The sequence below is a fragment of the Phocoena sinus genome, chromosome 1 (assembly GCF_008692025.1).
Source record: "Phocoena sinus isolate mPhoSin1 chromosome 1, mPhoSin1.pri, whole genome shotgun sequence".
In the NCBI taxonomy this organism is placed as follows: Eukaryota; Metazoa; Chordata; class Mammalia; order Artiodactyla; family Phocoenidae; genus Phocoena; species Phocoena sinus.
The window spans coordinates 100,972,596-100,997,159 of NC_045763.1; the positions used below are offsets into that span (position 1 = coordinate 100,972,596).

The window sequence follows — 24,564 nt, forward strand, 5'->3', positions numbered from 1 at the left end:
GTTTCCCTTGAACCCTCACACTAGCTCACTGCAGGTCCCTCGTGGGGAAGTCTCAGTTGCATCCTTCCAGAGGACACAGCAGGAAGAATGCTCCTAATCCTGGCAGCTCGGGCATCACTTTTGGAAGGCGGTCCTGTTGTGGAAAGAACACTGCACAAGGAATTGGCAGACCTAGGCTGGTGGATCTGTGTACTCAGGGCCTGGCATGGGAGTCAGTGCGAGCCTGAGTTACATTTGTCTCCTCCACGGTGCCTGGCATGGGGCTTTGCATGGGGCTGGCTGTCAACAGTTATTTTTTTGGGTGGAATAAATGCATCACTGCTCTGCTCTGCTCTCTGATCTGGACAGATTGAAACCACCTCCACAGACAGATCTGGGTGGCGGCGGCAGTCTGCTCCATGGCAGAGGATGCAGGATACACGCGATCCACGTATGGAACACGACTGAAGGGCTTACCAGCCTCCTCCTGCCTGCTGTGCAGGTGCCTGGACAGCGTGGTCATGGTGAGTCCTGCTCTTGCCTGCGGGCTTGTCTCAGCCCACCTCATTCTACCTCCCAACCACGCACACCTGGGCTAGAGGACCTTTGCGGTGAGGGGCTGATGAATTAAACGGAAACTAATTAGGGGACTACTTTGTGCCAAATACTGGGCCAAGTGTTGCGGACACAGCAGTGAATAAGAAAGACATGGTCCCTGACTAATGGGGAATAGAATTTTGAACTAGTAAATATTAGTGGGATGTGTGTAATGAGGAAGTATTAGGGGAGTTTGTTACTGTTTATTACTGATATATAGAAATGCTAGAAATTCAATGGATACAATTTTCATCTCAGAAGCCACATTAGTGCCCCATTCCTCTATGTGGTTCCCACCCATAGGCAAAGGTGGCGGCTATGTGTATGGCCTGATTCATTTCAAGTTATGTCCACCCCAAAATATCTGGCCCTATGGTCTATTATGCTGTAGTTAAAAGAGTACATGGTCTATTATGATATAGTTAAAAGAATTTTGAAAAGATCTGGTTTTGAATCCTGTCTCTTCCTCTTCTGGTCTGTTAGTTAATGTTTCTGAGACAATCTCCCCCTCTGTAAAATTAGAATAACAATAACCATCCCCAGAATTCCAGGAAATGCCCCTTGAGTTACTACAAGGAGTCAGCCTTGGGACAGCCCTCATTTTCTATGACTGAAAATCCCTGCAACCAGAGTGAGGTGCGGCTGCAGGACAAGGTCACGTCCTAAGAGGCAATAATTAAAAGTCCACTTTAGTTGAGGGAGGAACAAAGGCAAGGCCTGATCCTCTACCCAATGGGCTAGTTTGTAGACCACCCTTGAAGACCCTAGTCCAGGATTCCCAAATGGTAGAAGTCAGACAGTGACAGGGGGAGTGAACATTTCTAACTTTACTACCTAGTGTTGATTTTAATGTGTTTTGGGAAATACAACCAGCATAAACAAATGCATGATTTTATGAATATTTTTGTTTAGAATGATGCTAGGTTTAAATAAATGCATTAATTTAAAGAACTAGGTAGATAATTGTTCAGTTGGCACAATGATACAACAAAAATCATGAAGGCGGCTCACAAGTGACTGGAGTATGGAGAACACTGGTCTCATAAGCCTCTTCATGTTAGTGCTGAAAAAAACTGAGGTCCAAAAGGGTGAAGTTTAAGGTTGGCAAGAAGCAGACCTGGGGTTAGAACTGAATCCTCCAGAGCCCAGTGTGGTGTTCTCCTTAGTAGCCCAGGCCACCTTCCCCCCTTGAGCTCCCTGCACCAGAAGGTGTTTTGATTAGGGCTCTTTTGCTTTTAAATAACAGCTTTATTGAGCTATAACTCCCATACCATAAAATTCACCCTTTTAAACTGTGCAACTCAGTGGGTTTTAGTATATTCACAGCGTCACACAGCCAACAGCACACTCAGTATTAGAACATTTATCAGCACCATATCCATTAGTAATCACCCTCCCCCTCAAGCCCCTGACAATAACTAATCTACTTTCTATCTCTATAGGTTTACCTGTTCTGGACATTTTACATAAATGAAATCATATACTATGTGGTCTTTTGTGCTGGCTTCTTTCACTTAGTGTATATTTTCAAAGTTCATCCATGTTGTAGCCTGTATCAGCACTTTCACTCCTTTGTAAGGCTGAGTAATATTCCATTGTATGGATATACTATATTTCAGTTACTCATTTATCGGTTCATGGACATTTGAGTTGTTTCCACTTTTGGCTATCATGATGAATGCTGCTAAGAACATGGGTGTACAAGTTTTTGCATGGATATATGATTTTTCTTGGATATATACCTAGAAGTGGAATTGTCTGGTCATATGCTATGATTGGGGTTCTTGACTGCAAACAACAGAAATTGCCCCTGGCCCTCTTGAACAAAGAAGAAATTATCAGCAAGATAGTGGAGGCTTCCAGAATCCACAAGGGGAAAGGCTGAAGGGCCTGGCCTGGAAAATGGGACAAGAGCCACAGGTAGGTCAGTGGCCAGGCAATTGAGCCTTAGGCAGGGTCACCCCATGGAAGTGCTCAGGCCTGCACACGACTGTAGCCTGCCAAAGGGAAATTAAGGAGACGGTATGAAGTTGGAGGGAATGTTGGACATCCCCCAAAAGACAAACATCTACTACAACATGGACAGATTATAAGAGGGAAAGGCCAGGCCTCCTGGAGTAGCAGAACCTAGCAAACCTGGGACGGGAAAGGCAGGCAGAATTAAATTCAGAGGTAGGAGTAGGTAAGGAGAGCAGGTGAGAGTGACTCGGCTGTAGGATGGCCTCTGGTTGGGCCCCAGACTGATCTGCCTCTCCATTTCCCCCCATCTCGACTTTTCCTCCATTCTTCTGTCCTCCCTTGCTGGCTTCCTCTGGCAAGATTTTGAAGACACTGAAAGGAATATATATACACACTGGAAGAATTCACTAGGCTGTAAGCTCCACGAGAACAAGGGACCAAATCTGCCTTTCTCCCCACAGTAGCCTCACTGCCTAGAACAGTGCCTGGCACAGAGTAGATGCTCAATAAATACCTATTGAAATCATGAATGAATATGGGCAAAAAGTAGTTGAGAAAAAAAGAATCCCATATCATATAGATTGAATTATTACTCCCAACTCTTTACTCTTTCCTGTTTCAGTAACTATACATACATGTCCTTTGCCATTGAACTTTGCAGTACCTGTTACGGAGTAGGTGAAGAATATGTCCCTGCTCCATTGATGTTGGGCACAGCCATGTGATTTGCTTTGGCCAATGAACTGTTAGTGGACATGAGACCAGCAAAAGCTTAAATGTGCTTGTGCAGTTTGCTTAAATGTGCTTGTGCAATTTACTTGGTCCCATGCACTCCTCCATCCACCTTGAGAACCTGGGTGGCCCCCGAGTAGCCACCAGCCCAAGAAAAATGAAGAGGTTTGTGGAGCCATTCTGAACACAACCTGCAGCTGGAGCCAAACCAGTGGGTCTCCGGAGAGCCACAGCTGATCCACAGACCTGCGAGTGAGAAAAATGAGTGTATAAATGACTTTAGAGTCCAATAGACCTAGGTTGAACTTGAGCTTATTAATTCTGAGAAAGCAACATGCTGTATGATTCCAACTACGTGACATTCTGGAAAAGGCCAAACTGTGGAGAGAGTAAAAAGATCAGTGGTTGTAAAGGGTTCAGAGAAGTGAGAGAGGGATGAGTATGTAGCGTACGGGGATTTTTAGGGCAGTGAAATTCTTCTGTATGATATTGTAATGGTAATATACATCATTACACATTTATCAAAACCCACAGACTATGCGATACGAGTGAACCTTAATGTAAAGTATGGACTTTAGTTGATAGTAATGTATCAATATTGGCTCGCCAGTTTTAACAATTGTACCATACTAATGCAAGGCATTAATAATAATAGAGGAAACTGAGTCAGGGATGGTGGTGGTGGTGATGAGGGGCTATAGGGGAATTCTCTGTACTTCTCAATTTTTCTGTAAGCCTAAAACTCCTCAAAAAAAAAGTCTATTAATTAATTTCAAAAAAAACAAAACCAGCCAACAAACAAAATTCTATCATCCTGTACTTAATGTCTCCATGTCTGTTTCCACGTCCCTAAAATGGGGATGACGCCTACCTTATGGAGTGTTGTGAGGGTGAACATATTTAGCTGCAGAGCCTCTCACGGCAGGGCTTGGTAGATTGTTGGCTGCCCATGAAGCATCCATTCCCTCTCTCACAAATCCCAATTTTTACATAGGTTTCGCACACATCCTCCTGTGCTTCCTGCGGAACTGATCTCACCCTGAACTTCGGAGCTGGTTTTGATTGGTGTAGGGCTATCCCAACCCTCTCACCACCATTATTGGTTCAGGAACTCAGGTATGTGCTGGTCAGCAGAGAGCACGGGTCCAGCCCCAGCCATGTGCTCAGGAACGGGTGTGTGGATCAGTCAGGTTCTTAGCTGCAATAACAGAAGCTGACTCTGGGTGATTCAGCACTTTACAAATTTATTAAAAGGACAATGGGTGGCTCACACGGTCATAAGGAGAGCTGGAGAGCCAGGCTCCAGACCAAGCTGGCCCAAACCACTCCACAGTGCAGAGCTACAAGAAAACTGCTGCCACCACCAAGCTCTGGATGCGGGTGCTGCAGACTGTACCCCCGCGGCTTCTGTGCCAGGAGCTCAACTTTACTGCAACCTCTGATGCCTGCACTGTAGGAGGGAGAGAGGAGGGAGGAGAAGCAGGCTCCGTACTTTGCTTCTTGCATCGCTAGCTGCAGTAAAAGTCCTGTGTCTGTGTCAGGAGAGCCAAATCTGGCTTCCACCTTGGGGAGGTGGGGCTAAAGATTTTAAACTTGTCCTAATGAAGGATGAGTGTTCAAAAGAGCCAGGGTGGTAACAAGTATGACAGATTCTGCCACAAGTTTGGCTCCAGTTTCAGAAAATGAGGCACAGCAGCATTGTTTGTTGGGACTTCTTAGGAAGAATCTTCCTCATGCATTAGACAGACACAAGAAGAGACTCCCTTTTCCTCTGGACATTGTGATGTGTTGGCGTGGTGTTTGGAGCGCAATAAATCATTTTGGCATGAGGGAAGCCAGCCTGAAAATGAAGCCAATACACGGAGGAGGGAAGAAATCAGAGAGGAGCAGAAAGAGCACAGAGCCACTGTCCTCGTCTGCTTCTGAAGCCATCCGACCTCTGCATTTCCAGCTACAAGAGCAAATGTGGCTTGGATTTTCTGTTGCTTACAGCCACATGCATCCTAATGGATGCAGTAGCAATTACACACAAAAAACTACTAGAGACAGCAAAAGGCAAGGAAACCAGTGAAGACCTGGGTTCTAGCCCTATTTCTGCCTTGCTCCTCTTAGCCAAAGCATTTAATCTCTGAGCTGCAGTTTTGCCCCTTTCACAGAGCTGACAAATAGCTGTTTTCTCGAAGGCTTTAACATTCCAGGTCCCCATTGGGCCTAAGTTTTCTTGTATTCTCTATACTTGGCAGCTGGGTGGGAGGTAATGGGAGGTTAGGAAAGAGAAGGAAATGCTTTGAAGTAGAATTAGGTCAAAGCTGATCACTAAACTGCATGTATATTTGGGGAGTTTGCTTTTCCCTTTCTCTGTATTCTTAGAGATGCATCAGGAAAACTGTAGGCCCTTGTTCAGGAGGGGAGGGAGGGAGGGAGGATGCCAGATATGCCTGATGTTTTACCTTTATTCTCTTATATTATCCTCACAGCAGCCCTTGGAGGTGGGGATGCTTGCTTCCATTTTCAGGTGTGGAAACGGTTTAGAGAGGTCAAGTCACCTGCCCTCGGCATGAACTTGAACTTAATACTATCAGCTTCCAGACCGCGTGCTCTGTTCAGTATCCCTCACCAGCCCCCAGGAAAATATGAAAACACACTCCACTTGGGTATTGAGCTCCAGAGGTTTAAACTGAAGCTTAGACAGGGCTGAGGGAAGGCACTGTTTCCTTGGGTTAACTTCAAACGTTCTTTTCCCCTGAGGGAGGCACTGGTCGTCATATGTGTAAATACCGAGGATGTCTTTGAAGGACATGTGAGGGTGGCAGGGAAGGGAACAGGGCCTCTGGGGGATGGTGGAGAGAGAGGCTCTAACTTTTCACTGTTGGCCTTCTCCTTGGTAAACGTTGTACTATGTGCATGTATTATCTACTGAGAAAGTAAATTACATGATATTTGGTGTTTAGGTATTAGTCTCCTGCTTTCCAACAGTGACCTGGTCTAGTCACTCTTTACTGTTTCCTGATTTGTAAAATAGGGATAAAAATGTCTACCTCTCCGACCTGCTCGGAAGGTTAGATCATAAAATGCAAAGGAAAGGGTTTAGCACTGAGTAAACGCTCAATAAACAGAGGCCATTTCTCGAAACAGCAAAGCTCTAGCCATATGAAAGCTACAATGAGTAGGCCATTATTGTTTGTTGTCCAGGGCATTTACACAGATAATTGTGGAATATTTAAATTTTCAACCTCTACTACCTCTTGGGTCTGAAATAGTTTGGCAAGTTCACCATGAGAACAAGCCATATGTTACAAGAGAACATAGGTGTGAGGTCAGACAGATCTGACTTTAGAACCTAAGGCTGTGTAACCCTGACAAAGCGCTCAAGCTCTCTGAGCTTTAGCTCCCTTGTAGCCCTGGGATGATTGGATTCTCATGGGTGGTCTTCATTCCTCATCAAATGCCCACATCCCAAACCAGATTCAACTCCATAACACATTAGTTAGAAATCTACTGGGGACATAGGGAAAAAGACAGATCACACACTACATAATAGACACAATCAAATTCTCCATCAGATACCTTTCTTTTCCAACCATCCTCCCAAATTCCTCTTCCCTGCCAATCATTTTCTTGCTCTCTCCTTTTCACCTCTATAACTTTAAAAAACTCTCTCTGTTGTCGGGAGTAGTTCGTCTCTACCCTCAGCAGGTGAGCCCCACTCAGCAAAATAAAGACTAAGCAGAAGACACATTTTTGGTTCTTGAGTGTGTCTCTTTGGAGAGGGGATGGGGGCAGCCTCAGTCCATCCTGCCATGTGTAATTGGGGGATAATTATACTTGCCTTGCCTGGTTGTTGTGAGGATGAGCAGAGCTGGAATTCAAGTCCAAGTCTTCTGACCTCAAGTTCAATATCCCTTCCCACAGCTACAACAGAATATTATAGAATCTTGGTTACTAGAAATTCACCTAGCTTGAACTCTCAATCTAACTTTTTCTAATTTTGTTGTCGTTATACGTTCAGCTTTTAGAAGAGACAAAGAGCTAGTCAGGAATGTGAAAGTAAAAATTCAGTTTCCAGAATAAGTGCTGGGGTCAGTACAATTTTATGCCAGCGTCTTATTCTCTCTGTATCTGTGATGCCAACCAGGGAGACCTGAATTTAGAGTGATGACCCCCGAAGCAGAGTGACATCCTCCATTGTCAATGAGCCATCTTACTGTGCTTACTCACCTCCACTTAGTTGGACAAGAAGTTGGACTGAGATGTTTCAAAAATCATCCGCAAGACTTGAAATGTGATGAGGTTTTCTTCTTAGTCTGACTTCCCACTTTCTAAAAACCTTCTAGCAAGTTGGGATTTCACTGTATAAGACCTCTCAGAAAGTGAAAGGAGCAAGGGTGACCAAGCCTATCAAGAAGCTCAGCAGAGGGCTTCCCTGGTGGCGGTGGTAGAGAGTCCGCCTGCCGATGCAGGGGACACGGGTTTGTGCCCGTGTCAGGGAAGATCCCACATGCTGCGGAGCGACTGGGCCCGTAAGCCATGGCCGCTGAGCCTGTGCGTCTGGAGCCTGTGCTCCACAACAGGAGAGGCCACAACAGTGAGAAACCCACATACTGCAAAGAAAAAAAAAAAGAAGTTCAGCAGAGAGGCAAGCTGGCTGAGGCATGCAGCAGTGGGGCCAGGAGTAGATTATGTATAAGTTTCCTAGGGCTGCTGTAACAAAGTATTGCAAACTCTGTGACTTAAAACAACAGAAATTTATCCTCTCAGTTCTGGAGGCTGTAAGTCTAAAGCCAAGGCGTTGGCAGGGCTGTGTTCTCTCTGAAGGCTCTAGGGGAGGATCCTCCCTTGCTTCTTCCTAGCTTCTGGTGCTGCCGGCAATCCTTGGCACATTTTGGCTGGTAGATGCATCACTACAGTCTGTGCCTCAGATATCACATGGTGGTTTCCCTGTGTGTCTCTGTGATCTCTTCCTTTTTTATTTCTTCTTCTTCTTTTTTTTTAAATTGAAGTATAGTTGATTTACCATGTTGGGTTAGTTTTAGGCTTACCTTTTTCATATTCTTTTCCATTATAAGTTATTACAAGATATTGAACATAGTTCCCTGTGCTATACAGTAGGACCTTGCTGTGATCTCTTCTTATAAGGACACCAGTCACTGGATCAGGCCTGCCCAATCCAGTATGACCTCATCTTAACTAATCACATCTGCAAAGACCCTATTTTCAAATAAGGTCACATTCACAGGTCCTGGGGGTTAGGACTTCAACTCATCTTTTTGGGGGACACACTTCAACTCACAACAGAGTGCTCTTCCTATCTTCCAAGTTTGTCAGCCAAGGTACCTGCTGAAATGATTCAAAAGCTAGCACACAACTAACAGTGACTGAAGGGCAGAAGCTGGTGGGAAGGCGAACTTGTGGGCATTTCCAAAAATGGGGCAGTGGAGGCCTTGAGTGCCAACTCAGTTCTTAATCTCCTCCTCCAGTCCTGGTGGAGGCACAGTTTCATAACATCTGAAGTACAGGATACTTTGCTAGTCTTAACCTAACCCATAACTTCAAAATTAATGTTGGCAAATTGGCTCATTCATCATTTACAAGATACAGTTTCATATGATGGTTAACATCCCCTTCCAAGGTAGATGTGTGTGTAATTCATTCCAGTTTTTAAGAGACATCTCCCAGAATTCTCAAATTTATTGTCAAATAGCAGTTCCAAAAAATTGCATCTGATGCTGACTCAGGCCTGGCAGGGAGAGTTGCCACTGGCACTGAGCTCTGGCACTGATTTGTGACTTCCCAGCGGGAGAACCCCAGAGATGGAAGCCCATAGGCGTGATCTCCCTCTTAGATTAAGATTTAATAGGATGGCCTCCCCCACCCAGGCTGCCAACCCAGATCAGTGCCACAAGCCAACTCTTGGCCTTGCTGTGAACAAGGGCAGTGAGGAAGACTTGGCAAAATTTTAATTAACTGAAGATAAATAAACATACAGAGGGAGCATGAGTCCATTAGCTGGCACCACCACCCGGAGAGAAAAGACCTCACTAATCACACGCCACAGCAGGTGAAAAGACCTGCAGACCATCAGTGTCCATTTGCTCTCAAATTGAAAACCATATTTTCAAAATAAATATGCATGGGGTTTCTGTTTGTCATGTTGTTTCTCCTGAAAAGCGGGAAAGCTGGGATATTAATGAGCAACTATTTTTGATATTTCAGCCCAGGAAAGCTGAAAACACAAGTGCAGCAAAGCAAGGCTGGAATGGCCCTTCCCGCGGAGGAGAGAGAGAGGGAAGTTGTTCAGGAAGCCAAGCAAAGGCAATCAGAAATTGAGGACCCATCTCCAAGGGAAAACACAAATAACGCAGTCAGCCTGGGCTGGATCAACTGAATCTAGACGTGGTGGAAGATCAGGTGTGGCAGAGGTATGCTGTTTGCTCAGAGTCAAGGAGTCAGCAAGGTTAGATCCTAGGTAGGTCTGCAATTCACCAACCTTGGTTTGGATTGCAAGATGGACAAGAGACAGGGCTGGAGCTTAAGTTTACAACATTCTAGAGGAAGATTTTATACAGTTTTAGAACCTCGTCAGAAAGCAGGCACTTCATTTACTCATTACGGTATTTATGCATCACTTACCGCATAACAAGTGCTATCCAGATCTGGAGGCACAGCAGTGAGGAAGATTTAACGAAGTCTCTATTCTCACAAAGCTTACATTTGAGCTGGAGGAAGGGAATGACAAAACCAGAAAAGATCAGGTGGCAGCTAAGTGCAGAGACCTGAATGGCCAGAAAGAGCTGGCTGTGCAAAGACCTGGAGAGCATTCCAGGGGACAGCAAGTGCAAGGCCCCATGGGAGGTGGGAGCTTGGTCTCTTGGAGGAATGGAGGAAAGGCCAGTGTGGTTGAAGCCCAGTGAGAAAGGAGATGAGTAGTAGAGGAAAAGAATAGGCAGGGACAAGGTAAGGAGATTGGATTTTATTTCAAGTGCAAGTATTTATACTTATTTACACGAAAACTGCCATTCCCTCTAGATTACAAACTTCAAGAGAGCAGAGGCTATATCTGTCTTGCTTACTCCATACCTAATTTGCATTCCAGGGCATGTACTGCCTGCCTTTTTTTTCTTTCTCCTCCCTCCCCTCCTTCCTTCCTTCCTCCTCCTCCTTCTTCTTCCTCCTACTATTACGGGTATATAAGATTTCTCCCCCACCCCCAACTAAGTTGTGAACTATTTGATGGCTTGAGTCTGGTCCTCTTCTTCTGACCTTTCTATAGTGTGGTGGGCCAGCCTCCAAGATGACCTCCAGTAATCCTTGCTTTCTTGCATGGTCCTCTTTCACACTGAATCAGGTCTGTCACTAGTAAATAAGTAGGAGGGATAGTGTATGACATTCAAGGCTAGGCTGTAAAAGTCACTGCAGCATCTGACTTGGTCTCTTGGTTTCTTGCCTGGGGGGAGGCCAGCTGCCATGCCATGAGGGCACTCAAGCAGTGACATGGAGAGACCCACATGGAGAAGAACTGAGTCCCCTGACCTGAGCCAGCAGCAGTTTGGCAGTCAGGTGAGTGAGCACCTTGGAAATGGATCCTCCTGCCCCAGCCAAGCCTTCAGATGATTGTAGCCCCAGCTGACGTATGACTGCAACCACATGAGAGACCCTGGGCCAGAACTGCCCCCTGCGTCCTTCCCAAATTCCTGACCAACAGAAACTGTGAGAGATAATAAATGATTGTTTTTTTTTTTAAGCCATTAAACTTTGGGTGACTTCTTAGGCAGCATTAGACAACCAGGGGGCATAGCATAAGGTCATGCACAAGGTGGCGGGGTGAAAACACAGCTATGAGGAAGGCCCTTTTTCTGTGGGACAGAGGGTCAGGGAGCACCTGAAACAAGGGGAGGGCTAATGCTATGCCTGAGGGCATCTAAGAGTCAGGTCTGAAAGAAGGGACCACTGATGAGACCATCCAAGAGTAAATGTGGAGGGCAGAATGTTTCAGCTATTATCTCCTGCAGAGAAGACCAAAGCCAGGAGATCCAGCCAAATCATATCTGCAAGAATCTAGAACCTGTGTAACTTCCCCAGGTTTGTTGTTTTTGTTACCCTGATCTAGTTTTGCAGAGTGAAAAGCTCTTGAGTGTTTGTTTAGGGTAACACATCACAAAGAGTCAGGGAGAGGTGTGGGAGGAGGCAGCTACCAGGAGGGGAGGCAAGCGAGTGAGGCCCTGGGACCTGCTGAGGGAATCAAGTCAGGACAGAAGGCCGACTGGGCCTGAGTCACGCCCCCAGGGCTTCATAGTTGAAAGTCCACTGCACATGCATGTTGCACAGAGTGAAAACATTTCAGTAACATCCTGGGGCATAGGCACAGCCGTTTCCAAATCTGCCCTCTTCCTAAGACTCTGCTTTTATCAGAGCTGGCACCTCGCAGGTGGAAATGTGGAGTCATCTCAGTTAGCTGTGTGAGGCATATGCCCAGCAAATTATTTATCCTCAAACAACCCCCTCCTGACAACTTTGTCTGGCTGCTTATTTGTGTAATTAATTTACATTGTTCAGTTGAAGTCTGTTGAATTATTTCAAAATAAGTTTTATCTGGAACTCCCGTATATGAAACCAGTAAAAGCAGTGCTGTTGGGAGACGCAAGAGGGAAGAGATATGGGAACATATGTATATGTATAACTGACTCACATTGTTATAAAGCAGAAACCAACACACCATTGTAAAGCAATTATACTCTAATAAAGATGTAAAAAAAAAAAAAAAAAGCAGTGCTGTTGCAGTTAAGGCAGAATGGGAGAAGGTGCTGGACCCTGCCTCCCCTCAGCTTCCCCTCACTTCCCAGGAGCCCTAATGTTCTCAAGATCATAGCTTGAAAGTCACAGATCAAGGGTATTCTAGAGTCTGCCGCAAGGTTTTATAATGATCTGACATTTGTGATTACTTATGCTGCTCTTTTCTTCCATGACTGAAAATAAACAGATTAATTTTCCTCACATACCACCTTATCACATACTTCCCATGCCTAACACCTCTTGTGCGGTCCTGCTTCTCAGAAGTTAAAGTGCAAACTGTTTTCTCGGTGTTGTCTCTGCTCCTGGTAACTAACCCCCTCTCCAGTCACACTCCCTCTTCACAGTCCCTGTGTGTCCTCCCTTCAGGCCCAGTGTTTGCATCTCCTCCACTGGAACACCATCTCCTCCCCCATCCACATGGGCACTGCTTAGATACCACTTCCTGGGGACTTCTCTGCACTTCCCCCCACAAAGGATTTCCCTCATCTGTATCCCTTTGGCAAACACTATCTGGACCAGCTGATGACCCTTAAAATTACTATGGATCAAAAGTCACAGAAACATGAGGGTTGCCAGGAACCTGAGGGATGGTCTATTTCAAGATCGAGAATAAAGCCCAAGGGCTGAAGTAACTTGTTCAAGGTCACACAGCTAGTTAGTGCCAAAGTCACACAGAGAGTCCAGTTCTTCAGGCTAGGTTCAATACTTTGGGAGCCTTTGAAGGCAGACACTGTTTCATATTTCCTTGAATTCCTTCATGTAGTAGGTGTTCAATTAATATTTGTGACAGTGTTGATTGATTGGTGGTTGAGGACTTCTCTTCACCTTAGCGGTTAATCAGAAGCCAAGGCTGAGGATGAAGTCTCAGAGGCAGCAGCTGCAGAAGACAGTGTTTGTTACCCAAACCACAAGTGCCAGATCCCGCATCTGGAGGGCAAGCGTAAAAGAGGGGCAAAGAAGCGTCCCTGACCCTGAAACTGTGTGTCTCTGAATGTTAACCTTCTGGTCTGTAAAGTCAGGATAGTATGAGGATTGGGAAAATGTATGTAAAGTACCTGGCACACCTAGGGACTCAGTAAAAAAAATCACATTACTCTTGTTTCTAACATTTTATTGCAAAATTTTTCAAACACATAGCAAAGTGCAAAGAATTTTACAGGGAACAGCTGTCTACCAGCCACCTAAATTCTACCATTAACATCTTACTAAAATTGCTTTCTCACACATTTATCCATCTATCCATCCATGAATCTATTTTATTTTAGTGGTGCATTTCAGTGTAATTTGCAGACATCAGAACACTTTCCCCTAATTACTTCAGCATGCATATCATTAACTAGGTGTCAATCTTTGTTTAGTTTTTTCATTTGAGGTAAAATTTAGATACAATGGAATAGACAAATCTTAAAGGGTACTTTCACCGAGTTTTGACAAATGCAAGTGCCTGTGTAATCCAAACTCCCATCAAGATGTAGAGAACACTTCCATCACCACAGAAAGTTCCCTCATATCCCTTCCCATTTCATCTCTCCCCCGACCCATAAAGGAAACCATTGTTTGGATTTTTTTCCCACCCTTAATGACCTATTAGAGAGCATCATATAAATGGAATTATATAGTATGTACTCTTTTACGTAAGGCTTCTTTCACTCAGCATAATGTTTTTGAAACCCATCCATGATGGTGTGTGATTAGTGGTCCATCTTTTTTGTTGCTGAATAGTATTCCATTGTATGAATATACTACCACTTGTTTGTCCACTATCCTGCTACGAATTTTTAAAAATTCCTGCTATGAATTTTTTTAATGTTTATTTATTTACTTTTGTTTTTTCTTTTTAGTCATCCATTTTATACACATCAGTGTATACATGTCAATCCCAATCTCCCAATTCATCCCACCACCACTCCAACCCCCTGCCATTTTCTCCCCTTTTTGTCCATATGCTTGTTCTCTACATCTGTGTCTCAATTTCTGTTCTGCAAACCGGTTCATCTGTACCATTTTCTAGGTTCCACATATATGCGTTAATATACGATATTTGTTTTTCTCTTTCTTACTTACTTCACTCTGTATGATAGTTTCTGGATGCATCCACATCTCTACAAATGACCCAATTTCATTACCTTTTATGGCTGAGTAATATTCCATTGTGTCTATGTACCACATCTTCTTTATCCATTTGTCTGTCGATGGGTGTTTAGGTTGCTTCCATGACCTGGCTATTGTAAATAGTGCTGCAATGAACATTGGGGTGCATGGGTCTTTTTGAATTATGGTTTTCTCTGGGTATATGCCCAGTAGTGGGATTGCTGGGTCATATGGTAATTCTATTTTTAATTCTTTAAGGAACCTCCATACTGTTCTCCATAGTGGCTGTATCAATTTACAGTCCCACCAACAGTGCAAGAGGGTTCCCTTCTCTCCGCACCCTCTCCCGGATTTGTTGTTTGTAGACTTTCTGATGATGCCCATTCTAACTGGTGTGAGGTGATACCTCATTGTAGTTTTGATTTGCATTTCTCTAATAATTAGTGATGTTGAGCAGCTTTTCATGTGCTTCTTGGCCATCTGTATGTCTTCTCTGGAGAAATGTCTTTTAGGTCTTCTGCCCATTTTTGGATTGGGTTGTTTGTTTCTTTAATATTGAGCTGCATGAGCTGTTTGTATATTTTGGCAATTATTCCTTTGTCCAATGATTCGTTTGCAAATATTTTCTCCGAATCTGAGGGCTGTCTTTTCGTCTTGTTTATGGTTTCCTTTGCTGTGCAAAAGCTTTGAAGTTTCATTAGGTCCCATTTGTTTATTTTTATTTCCATTACTTTAGGAGGTGGATCAAAAAAGATCTTGTTGTGATTTATGTCAAAGAGTGTCCTTCCTGTGTTTTCCTCTAAGAGTTTTAAAGTGTCTGGTCTTGCATTTAGGTGTTAATCCATTTTGAGTTTATTTTTGTGTATGGTGTTAAGGAGTGTTCTACTTTCATTCTTTACATGTAGCTGTCCAGTTTTCCCAGCACTACTTATTGAAGAGATTGTCTTTTCTGCATTTTATATCCTTGCCTCCTTTGTCGTAGATTAGTTGACCATCGGTGCGTGGGTTTATCTCTGGGCTTTCTATCTTGTTCCATTGATCTATATTTCTGTTTTTGTGCCAGTACCATATTGTCTTGATTACTGTAGCTTTGTAGTATAGTCTGAAGTCAGGGAGTCTGATTCCTCCAGCTCCATTTTTTTCCCTCAAGACTGCTTTGGCTATTCGGGGTCTTTTTTTTTTTTTATTTTTTTGCAGTACGCAGGCCTCTCACTGTTGTGGCCTCTCCTGTTGCGGAGCACAGGCTCCGGACACACAAGGCTCCGCGACCATGGCTCACAGGCCTAGCCACTCCGTGGCATGGGATCTTCCCGGATCGGGGCACAAACCCATGTCCCCTGCATCGGCAGGCAGACTCTCAACAACTGCGCCACTAGGGAAGCCCTATTCAGGGTCTTTTGTGTCTCCATACAAATTTTAAGATTTTTTGTTCTAGTTCTGTAAAAAATGCCATTGGTAATTTGATAGGGACTGAATTGAATCTGTAGATTGCTTTGGGTAGTATAGTCATTTTCACAGTATTGATTCTTCCAATCCAAGAACATGGTATATCTCTCCATCTGTTGGTATCATCTTTAATTTCTTTCATCAGTGTCTTATAGTTTTCTGCATACAGGTCTTTTGTCTCCCTAGGTAGATGTATTCCTGGGTATTTTATTCTTTTTGTTGCAGTGGTAAATGGGAGTGTTTCCTTAATTTCTCTTTCAGATTTTTCATCATTAGTATATAGGAATGCAAGAGATTTCTGTGCATTAATTTTGTGTCCTGCAACTTTACCAAATTCATTGATTAGCACTACTAGTTTTCTGGTGGCATCTTTAGGATTCTCTATGTATAGTGTCATGTCATATGCAAACAGTGACAGTTTTACTTCTTTTCCAATTTGTATTCCTGTTTTTGCTTTTTCTTCTCTGATGGCCATGGCTAGGACTTCCAAAACTATGTTGAATAATAGTGGTGAGAGTGGACATCCTTGTCTTATTCCTGATCTTAGAGGAAATGCTTTCAGTTTTTCACCGTTGAGAATGATGTTTGCTGTGGGTTTGTCGTATATGGCCTTTATTATGTTGAGGTAGGTTCCCTCTATGCCCACTTCTGGAGAGTTTTTATCATAAATGAGTGTTGAATTTTGTCAAAAGTTTTGCTGCATCTATTGAGATGATCATATGGTTTTCATTCTTCAATTTGTTAATATGGTGTATCACATTGATTGATTTGCATATACTGAAGAATCCTTGCAACCCTGGGATAAATCCCACTTGATCATGGTGTATGATCCTTTTAATGTGTTGTTGGATTCTACAGTATAGTATAGAATTTTGTTGTATAGTATTTTGTTGAGGATTTTTGCATCTATATTCATCAGTGATGTTGGTCTGTAATTTTCTTTTTTTGTAGTATCTTTGTCTGGTTTTGGTACCAAGGTGATGGTGGCCTTGTAGAATGAGTTTGGGAGTTTCCCTTCCTCTGGAATTTTTTGGAAGAGTTTGAGAAGGATTGGTGTTAGCTCTTCTCTAAATGTTTTATAGAATTCACCTGTGAAGGCATTTGGTCCTGGACTTTTGTTTGTTGGAAGATTTTTAATCTCAATTTCATTACTTGTGATTGGTCTGTTCATATTTTCTATTTCTACCTGGGTCAGTTTGGAAGGTTTCTAAGAATTTGTCCATTTCTTCCAGGTTGTCCATTTTATTGGCATAGAGTTGCTTGTAGTAGTCTCTTAGGATGCTTTGTATTTCTGCTGTGTCTGTTGTAACTTCTCCTTTTTCATTTCTAATTTTATAGATTTGAGTCCTCTCCCTGTTTTTCTTGATGAGTCTGACTAATGGTTTATCAATTTTGTTTATCTTCTCAAAGAACCAGCTTTGAGTTTTATTGATCTTTGCTATTGTTTTCTTGGTTTCTATTTCATTTATTTCTGCTCTGATCTTTATGATTTCTTTCCTTCTGTTAACTTTGGGTTCTGTTTGTTTTTCTTTTTCTAGTTCCTTTAGGTGTAAGGTTAGATTGTTTATTTGAGATTTTTCTTGTTTCTTGAGGTAGGCTTGTATAGCTATAAATTTCCCTCTTAGAACTGCTTTTGCTACATCCCATAGGTTTTGGATTGTCCTGTTTTCATTGTCATTTGTCTCTAGGTATTTTTTGATTTCCTCTTTCATTTCTTCAGTGATCTCTTGGTAATTTAGCAACGTATTGTTTAGCCTCCATGTGTTTGTGTTTTTTACGTTTTTTTCCCTGTAATTGATTTCTAATCTCATAGCGTTGTGGTCAGAAAGGATGCTTGATATGATTTCAATTTTCTTAAATTTACTGAGGCTTAATTTGTGACCCAAGATGTGATCTATCCTGGAGAATGTTCCGTGCACACTTGAGAAGAAAGTGTAATCTGCTGTTTTTAGATGGAATGTCCTATAAATATCAATTAAATGTATCTGGTCTATTGTGTCATTTAAAGCTTCTGTTTCCTTATTAATTTTCTGTTTGGATGATCTGCCCATTGGTGTAAGTGAGGTATTAAAGTCCCCCACTATTATTGTGTTACTGTCGATTTCCTCTTTTAGAGCTGTTAGCAGTTGCCTTATGTATTGAGGTGCTCCTATGTTGGGTGCATATATATTTATAATTGTTATATCTTCTTCTTGGATTGATCCCTTGAAAATTATGTAGTGTCCTTCCTTGTCTCTTGTAACATTCTTTATTTTAAAGTCTATTTTATCTGATATGAGTATAGCTACTCCAGCTTTCTTTTGATTTCCATTTGCATGGAATATCTTTTTCCATCACCTCACTTTCAGTCTGTATGTGTCCCTAGGTCCGAAGTGGGTCTCTTGTAGACAGCATATATATGGGCCTCGTTTTTGTGTGTGTGCAGCGAGCCTGTGTTTTTTTTTTTTTTTTTTTTGTGGTATGCGGGCCTCTCACCGCTGTGGCTTCTCCCGTTGCGGAGCACAAGCTCCGGACGCGCAGGCTCAGCGGCCATGGCTCACGGGCCCAGGCCCTCCGCGACATGTGGGATCTTCCCGGACCGGGGCACGAACCCGTGTCCCCTGCCTCGGCAGGCGGACTCCCAACCATCTGCGCCACCAGGGAAGCCCGAGCCTGTGTTTTTTAGTTGGAGCATTTAATCCATTCACGTTTAAGGTAATTTTTTTTTTTTTTTTTTTTTTTTTTTTTGGCGTTATGCGGTCCTCTCACTGTTGTGGCCTCTCCTGTTGCAGAGCACAGGCTCCGGACGTGCAGGCTCAGGGGCCATGGCTCACAGGCTGAGCTGCTCCAAGGCGTGTGGGATATTCCTGGACCAGGGCACGAACCCGCGTCCCCTGCATTGGCAGGCGAACTCTCAACCACTGCACCACCAGGGAAGCCTGGTAATTATTGATATGTATGTTCCTATGACCATTTTCTTAATTGTTATGGGTTTCTTTTTGTATGGTCTTTTCTTCTCTCATGTTTCCCACTTAGATAAGTTCCTTTAGCATTTGCTGTAGAGCCGGTTTGGTGATGCTGAATTCTCTTAGCTTTTGCTTGTCTGTAAAGCTTTTGATTTCTCTGTTGAATCTAAATGAGATCCTTGCCGGGTAGAGTAATCTTGGTTGTAGGTTCTTCCCTTTCATCACTTTAAGTATATCATGCCACTGCCTTCTGGCTTGTAGAGTTTCTGCTGAGAAATCAGCTGTTAACCTTATGGGAGTTCCCTTGTATGTAATTTGTCATTTTTCCCTTGCTGCTTTCAATAATTTTTCTTTGTCTTTAATTTTTGCCAATATGATTACTATGTGTCTTGGCGTGTCTCTCCTTGGGTTTATCCTGTATGGGACTCTCTACGCTTCCTGGCCTTGGGTGGCTATTTCCTTTCCAATGTTAGGGAAGTTTTTGAATATCATCTCTTCAAATATTTTCTCGGGTCCTTTCTCTCTCTCTTCTCCTTCTGGGACCCCTATAATGCGAATGTGGCTGTGTTTAACATTGTCCCAGAGGTCTCTTAGGCTGTCTTCATTTCTTTTCATTCTTTTTTCTTTATTCTGTTCTACAGCAGTGAATCCCACCATTCTGTCTTCCAGGTCACTTATCTGTTCTTCTGCCTCAGTTATTCTGCTATTGATTCCTTCTAGTGTGTTTTTCATTTCAGTTATTGTATTGTTCATCTCTGTTTGTTTGTTCTTTAATTCTTCCAGATCTTTGTTAAACATTTCTTGCATCTTCTCGATCTTTGCCTCCATTCTTTTTCCGAGGTCCTGGATCAGCTTCACTATCATTATTCTGAATTCTTTTTCTGGTAGATTGCCTATTTCCATTTCATTTAGGTGTTTTTCTGGGGTTTTATCTTGTTCCTTGATCTGGTCCATAGCCCTCTGCCTTTTCATCTTATCTATCTTTCTGTGAATGTGGGTTTTGTTCCACAGGCTGCAGGATTGTAGTTCTTCTTGCTTCTGCTCTGTGAAGTTTTAAAAAATGCTAGTTAGCTCCCTTCTTTCCTTGTGGTGGCTCATCATCAACAAAATCAACCACCACAAAACTCAGCTTGAAGGGAGTTGGCATTTCTGAGATAGAAAAGGCCCTGGGCCAGTGGGGGAAAATGCTTCTCACAATGAGTCTTCAGCTAGTTCTTTCCTGGCTTAAGTCAGCACATAGATGGAGCATCATTCTAGTGGAAGATTCTGTTTTAATTTCCTCCCAGGAGATCTCTCACCCTGTCTTTTATTCAGTGCATTTTTCCTAGCTGCCTCCACCGTGAAATACGTTGGGGCCTATTAAGAGCCTTCTGCCTCCTCACCAGTGATATTTATGACTATGGAAATATTTATGATGCATGTAGAAGGCTTGGGTCAGAGAGGAGTCCGAGCTTTTACTGTCCTTGTAAATGGGATTTGTCTCCTACTTGCTTTGTCAGGCTTGTAAAAAGGAGTGCGCATCATATAGTTTCAGGGTTGCTTTTTTTCTTTCTTCTAACCTTTGCATTCAAGCTGTGGATTAAACGCTTTTTTATTACTGACCTCTGTGCTTGGAATGAAGGAGGCATTTTGGTTTTCTGGACTCTTTGGTAGCGTTACCTCCTTTTTCTGAGCTTGCCCTCAAATGCCCTGTCCAGGCTAGAGCTATAATGTTCTAGGGTAGACATTTTAAATCCAATGACAGAAATCCTGCATTCTGTAAGAAGCTCAAGAGCTTCTGAAATCCATCTAAATGCCTCTGCACAAATAAGAAAGAGTTAGAGTTGTTTCATGTTTTGGGAAACTTGCTAGGGAAGCAGTCCTTTCACTGCAAAATATCCATTTTTTTTTCTTTTACCCTCCCTGCATGCCATCATTCCTGTCTTCCAGGAATGTCCATTTCCTGACCAAGTCTAAGGCCTCACCTGCATCCCATGCTCTCCTACTCAGACCTAGCTTGCCTCCATCTTCAAACACTCCATTGCAAATGGTTCTTCCACCTCTGCCCACAATCTGTTTCTATCTCTCCTATATATTCAGATATAGTTTATAAAAACAAATGTACATATGATTACACATTTTTAAACTTTTAAATTTAATTTAATTTTTAAAAACATGTTCTGGGTCATGTTAAGCCTTAGTCTCATTATTTTAGAGACTTACAGTTTCACTTTTTTCCCATTTATTTATTTATTTAGTTATGGCTCCATTGGATTTTTGTTGCTGTGCACAGCTTTCTCTAGTTGCAGCGAGTGGGGGCTACTCTTCGACACAGTGTGCTGGCTTCTCATTATGGTGTCTTCTCATTGCGGAGCAGGGGCTCCAGGCATGTGGGCTTCAGTAGTTGTGGCTCATGGGCTCTAGAGCACAGGCTCAGTAGTCGTGGCACACGGGCTTAGTGGCTCCGTGGCATGTGGGATCCTCCTGGACGAGGGATGGAACCCACGTCGCCTGCATTGGCAGGCAGATTCTTAACCACTGGGCCACCAGGGAAGTCTTTGATTACACATTTTTATGAACAGATATATTTATGGAATGCCTCCTTTGTGCCAAGCTGCCCTTTCCTGTGACTGCCCTCTCTTCCCTTCCCTTATCAAATTCTTGAAACTGCACTTGCTGCCTTAGTTTCCTCACTCGTTGGCTCCTTGTAGTGTGGTCCACCCTCACTACTGTACCATGAGGGCCCAGAAGGCACCTTCAGCTTCTCAGCTGACATATGGATCAGCCCCTCCTCACTCCCACCTCCTCTGGTCCCGATGACCCGTCCCTTCCCCATCGACTTGAGTCAGCAACATTCCCATGACCTCCCACAAGCCTATTATTCTGTCTTTTCCTTGGTTGCGCTGTATATTTCCTCCCACATCCTGAAGGTGGTCATTCTTCAAAGCGATGTTATACCTTCTCCCACCAGTGTCAGCTGTCCCTTGGGCAGCTGCATCCCAAATCTGTGTCTGGCTCCAACCTCCTCTCTCATCCTCAGCCCCACATTCCACATTGATTGCTAGATGCCTCTTCCTGAGTCACCTTACATGTAAACTCCACCTTAAAGAGGTATAAAACATGGCTTCTGCCCTCTGGGAGCTTATAATTTAGTTGGAGACCCACAGGCAGACTTTGAAATGTTCTGTAACAAACCCTGAGATTTAATTAATATGAAAGGTGATGATATAATGAGTCACACCACATGTGAAGTCAGTGTCTGTGGACTTATCAGTGCTTAGGGCCAATGAAGACATTTCTTGGGCCCAGGGAGTGTCTCACAAGAATACTATAAATGTATGACTGAGGAGTTGCTGGAAATAGTCACGATGCTGAAGAGACGCCTCTGCGGGAGGCAAGACTGAAAAGATTTGTAGCTGGGAAGCCTGCAGCCCAATCAGTAGTGCTCTGTCTTATCTGGGGGAAGACTGTCAACAGATGACGGGAGTCCAGTCGGTTGGTCTGTTGGTCAACGAAAAGCTACCCAGTAACTACTATGTCCTGGGCACTGGGCTGGGCACTGGAATAAAGTGCGAACAGTGCACTGTCCCTGCGCCCGGGTGGGGGAGGGGGGAACAGGCAAAATTACTGGAGACATAGACACATACATCCAGACAGACATAAAGAAGATTACAGGTCAGCAGGGAGCCTAGAGGATGGTGAGTCTGAGAACAACAATTGGGCAGGTGTAGTCAGCCTTCTCATGGGAGGCAGAGGGGGTTCTTGGTCACTGGTCACTTGATAACTGGCTCCTCAGGTCTCCCCAGCACTGGAGGAAGACCACAGGGGCTGAACGGGGCAGGGCCCAGTGCTCGGGAAGTCAGAGCCAGGAATCGGAGCCAGACTCCAGGCTTCTGGCAGGAGCAGAACTTGGCCTGGGGCAAGGGGCGCAGGAAGATGCTGGTTGGTCATCAGGAAAAGGGCTGAGGGTGCGGTCTTGGTCTTACTGGCTGTTGGGCTTGTGGGGGCATGGTCTGACTTAAAAGAACTTACCAAGGTGTGGATGAGGCGTGGGGGAACCACAGGGATGTTGGGGTGATTCCGCAGCTGGTCAGTGGAGCTCTAACCTCCTTAAGTCCTAAGTGAAGGGAAGGGAAGTGAATACGGAAACCAGGAAAGGGAAGAGTAGAGATGAGAAGGCTGTCTCGAGAGAGACTGAAGGGCATAACTAGACTGGGTGCTCCTCTCAGGGAGGCCACCAGGAATAAATACTGTGACCTTTCTGCCCTGCCCTCCAGTCTTCTGTCAGCTCCCACTGGCCGAGCCCAGTGAGAAGTGAGAGAACAGAGAGCAAGGTCCGAGGGGTGAACAGAAGACATACAGCACAGGATGACCAGCAGAACACAGGCAGTCCTGCTACTGGAAAGAAACCCTCCACTGTAAACAAGAAGCCTGTCTCCCATGAGATTGGCTAGCTTCCCAAAGGAAGAGGAACTAGGAACCAGCCTTGCACCGGCCCCCGATACGATTCTTTTACCTTGTCCAGCTAACTGCGTCAGGTACCACAACCTTCCTCTAGGGATCTGTCTACCTCTCCGCATCCCCACTGCCACTACCTCTGGCCACCACCTTCTCTTGCATTTCTCTAACAGCCTCGTACCTGGACTTCCTGCCTCTCCCCCTATCCAGTCTTCTCTCCACCTGGCAACCAAATCTTTCTCACGTGCTGATCTGAGCATGTCATTTCCTTTGCTAAAACCACCTTACCAACATAAAATCCAAACATCTTACCGTGGCTTATGAGGCTTTTTCATGGTCTGGCTCTGGTTTACATGTCTGGCCTCATTTCTTGCCAGTTCTACCTCTCCACCTTCCCTCAGCCAAACTTTCCTTCTTAAATCCAGCTCACTGTGGTCTAACCATACAGAACTGCTTTCTGATATCTCTCTAATCCTAGGGCCTTTGCACATGCTGTTTCTTCTCCTGAAAGTCAGAAAGTCTATTCTAACCTAACTTTTGCTTATTCCTCATTCCTCCATTGCTGCTGCCCTTGGCAAGGGTTCAGTGCCTCTCCTTCATGTTCCCATAGCACCCTGGCCCTGCACAAATTGTAATATTTATTTTAAAAATTAATTTGATACTTACTGAACACCTGTCATGCACCAGGCCCTTACCACCCCAGGGCCTTTACTCACGCTATTCTTTTCGCTTGCCATGTTCTTTTTTTATTCTTCATCTGACCAACTCTTACCCTTTCGGTCTCAGCTAAAATATTCCCTATGAGAAGTTTTGTCCCCTTATTCTCTCCTGCAGCATGCCGTATGATTTAGTTTATTTGATATCGGTGTCTCCCTCTCCACACCTAGGAAGGTGCAAGATCTGCTTCATCTACTACTGTGTGCCCATCCCTAGCTCAGAACCTGGTATTCAGTGATCACATATATGATGAGCAGGGGGAGGCAATTGAGTTTTCCCATGAGACCATGACAAGGAGTAAACCATGACCGTATGCTCCAGGGGTGTAGGAGGGGCCTGAAACTTAGACAATTTGAAGGGCCCTCTTTAAGAAAAATACAAAATTACAAAAGCAAAATTAGGTGTGAAAGTGGATCTTTATTTAGATTGAGAAAAGAAATAATACATTGTAAGACTTTTAAAGCTGAAAATTTTCACAAATATCACAAGATACAGAAAAATAATACAATGTTTTTATTAATTAACTACCTAGCACACTGCTGTAATATTTTCTTCCGCTGCATTTTTTGTCGAATACTCTTTTATCACTTCTTTATATAACAGTTTTGTAATATTTGCTATATAGAGAAAGGAAAGAGAAGTAAGTCTTTCCTCCAGCATAATAAAAATTAGATTTATTATCGATGATTGGGATGCATAAAACATGCATGAAACCAGACATACTTGCTGTTTGTAGGACTGCTACAGTTTATACCCTACCAACATATTTTGATAAGTCCTATTTGGCATAATTGTCATCAAAAAAGAAAAGAAAAGTATAGCATAGAATTGCATAACTATTACTGAATATTCCTACTATATATGACTAGGT

General features: G+C 43.6%; 1 protein-coding gene across 4 annotated transcripts in view; it reads left to right on the forward strand.

Annotated features, from left to right (window-relative positions):
• LRIG2 (leucine rich repeats and immunoglobulin like domains 2) overlaps window positions 1-23,977 on the forward strand; it is a 112,573-nt gene extending 88,596 nt beyond the window's left edge. Inside the window, exons 19-21 of one of the 4 annotated variants that reach the window (XR_004349702.1) lie at window positions 349-503; window positions 9,481-10,824; window positions 22,796-23,977. The gene's annotated coding sequence lies outside the window, so the exon portion shown is untranslated. Of the gene's footprint in view, window positions 1-348; window positions 504-4,261; window positions 4,384-9,480; window positions 11,894-22,795 lie in introns of those variants that run through there. The other 3 variants (XR_004349703.1, XR_004349700.1, XR_004349704.1) reach the window with 3 other exon arrangements.
• The last annotated feature ends 587 nt before the right edge of the window (window positions 23,978-24,564 follow it).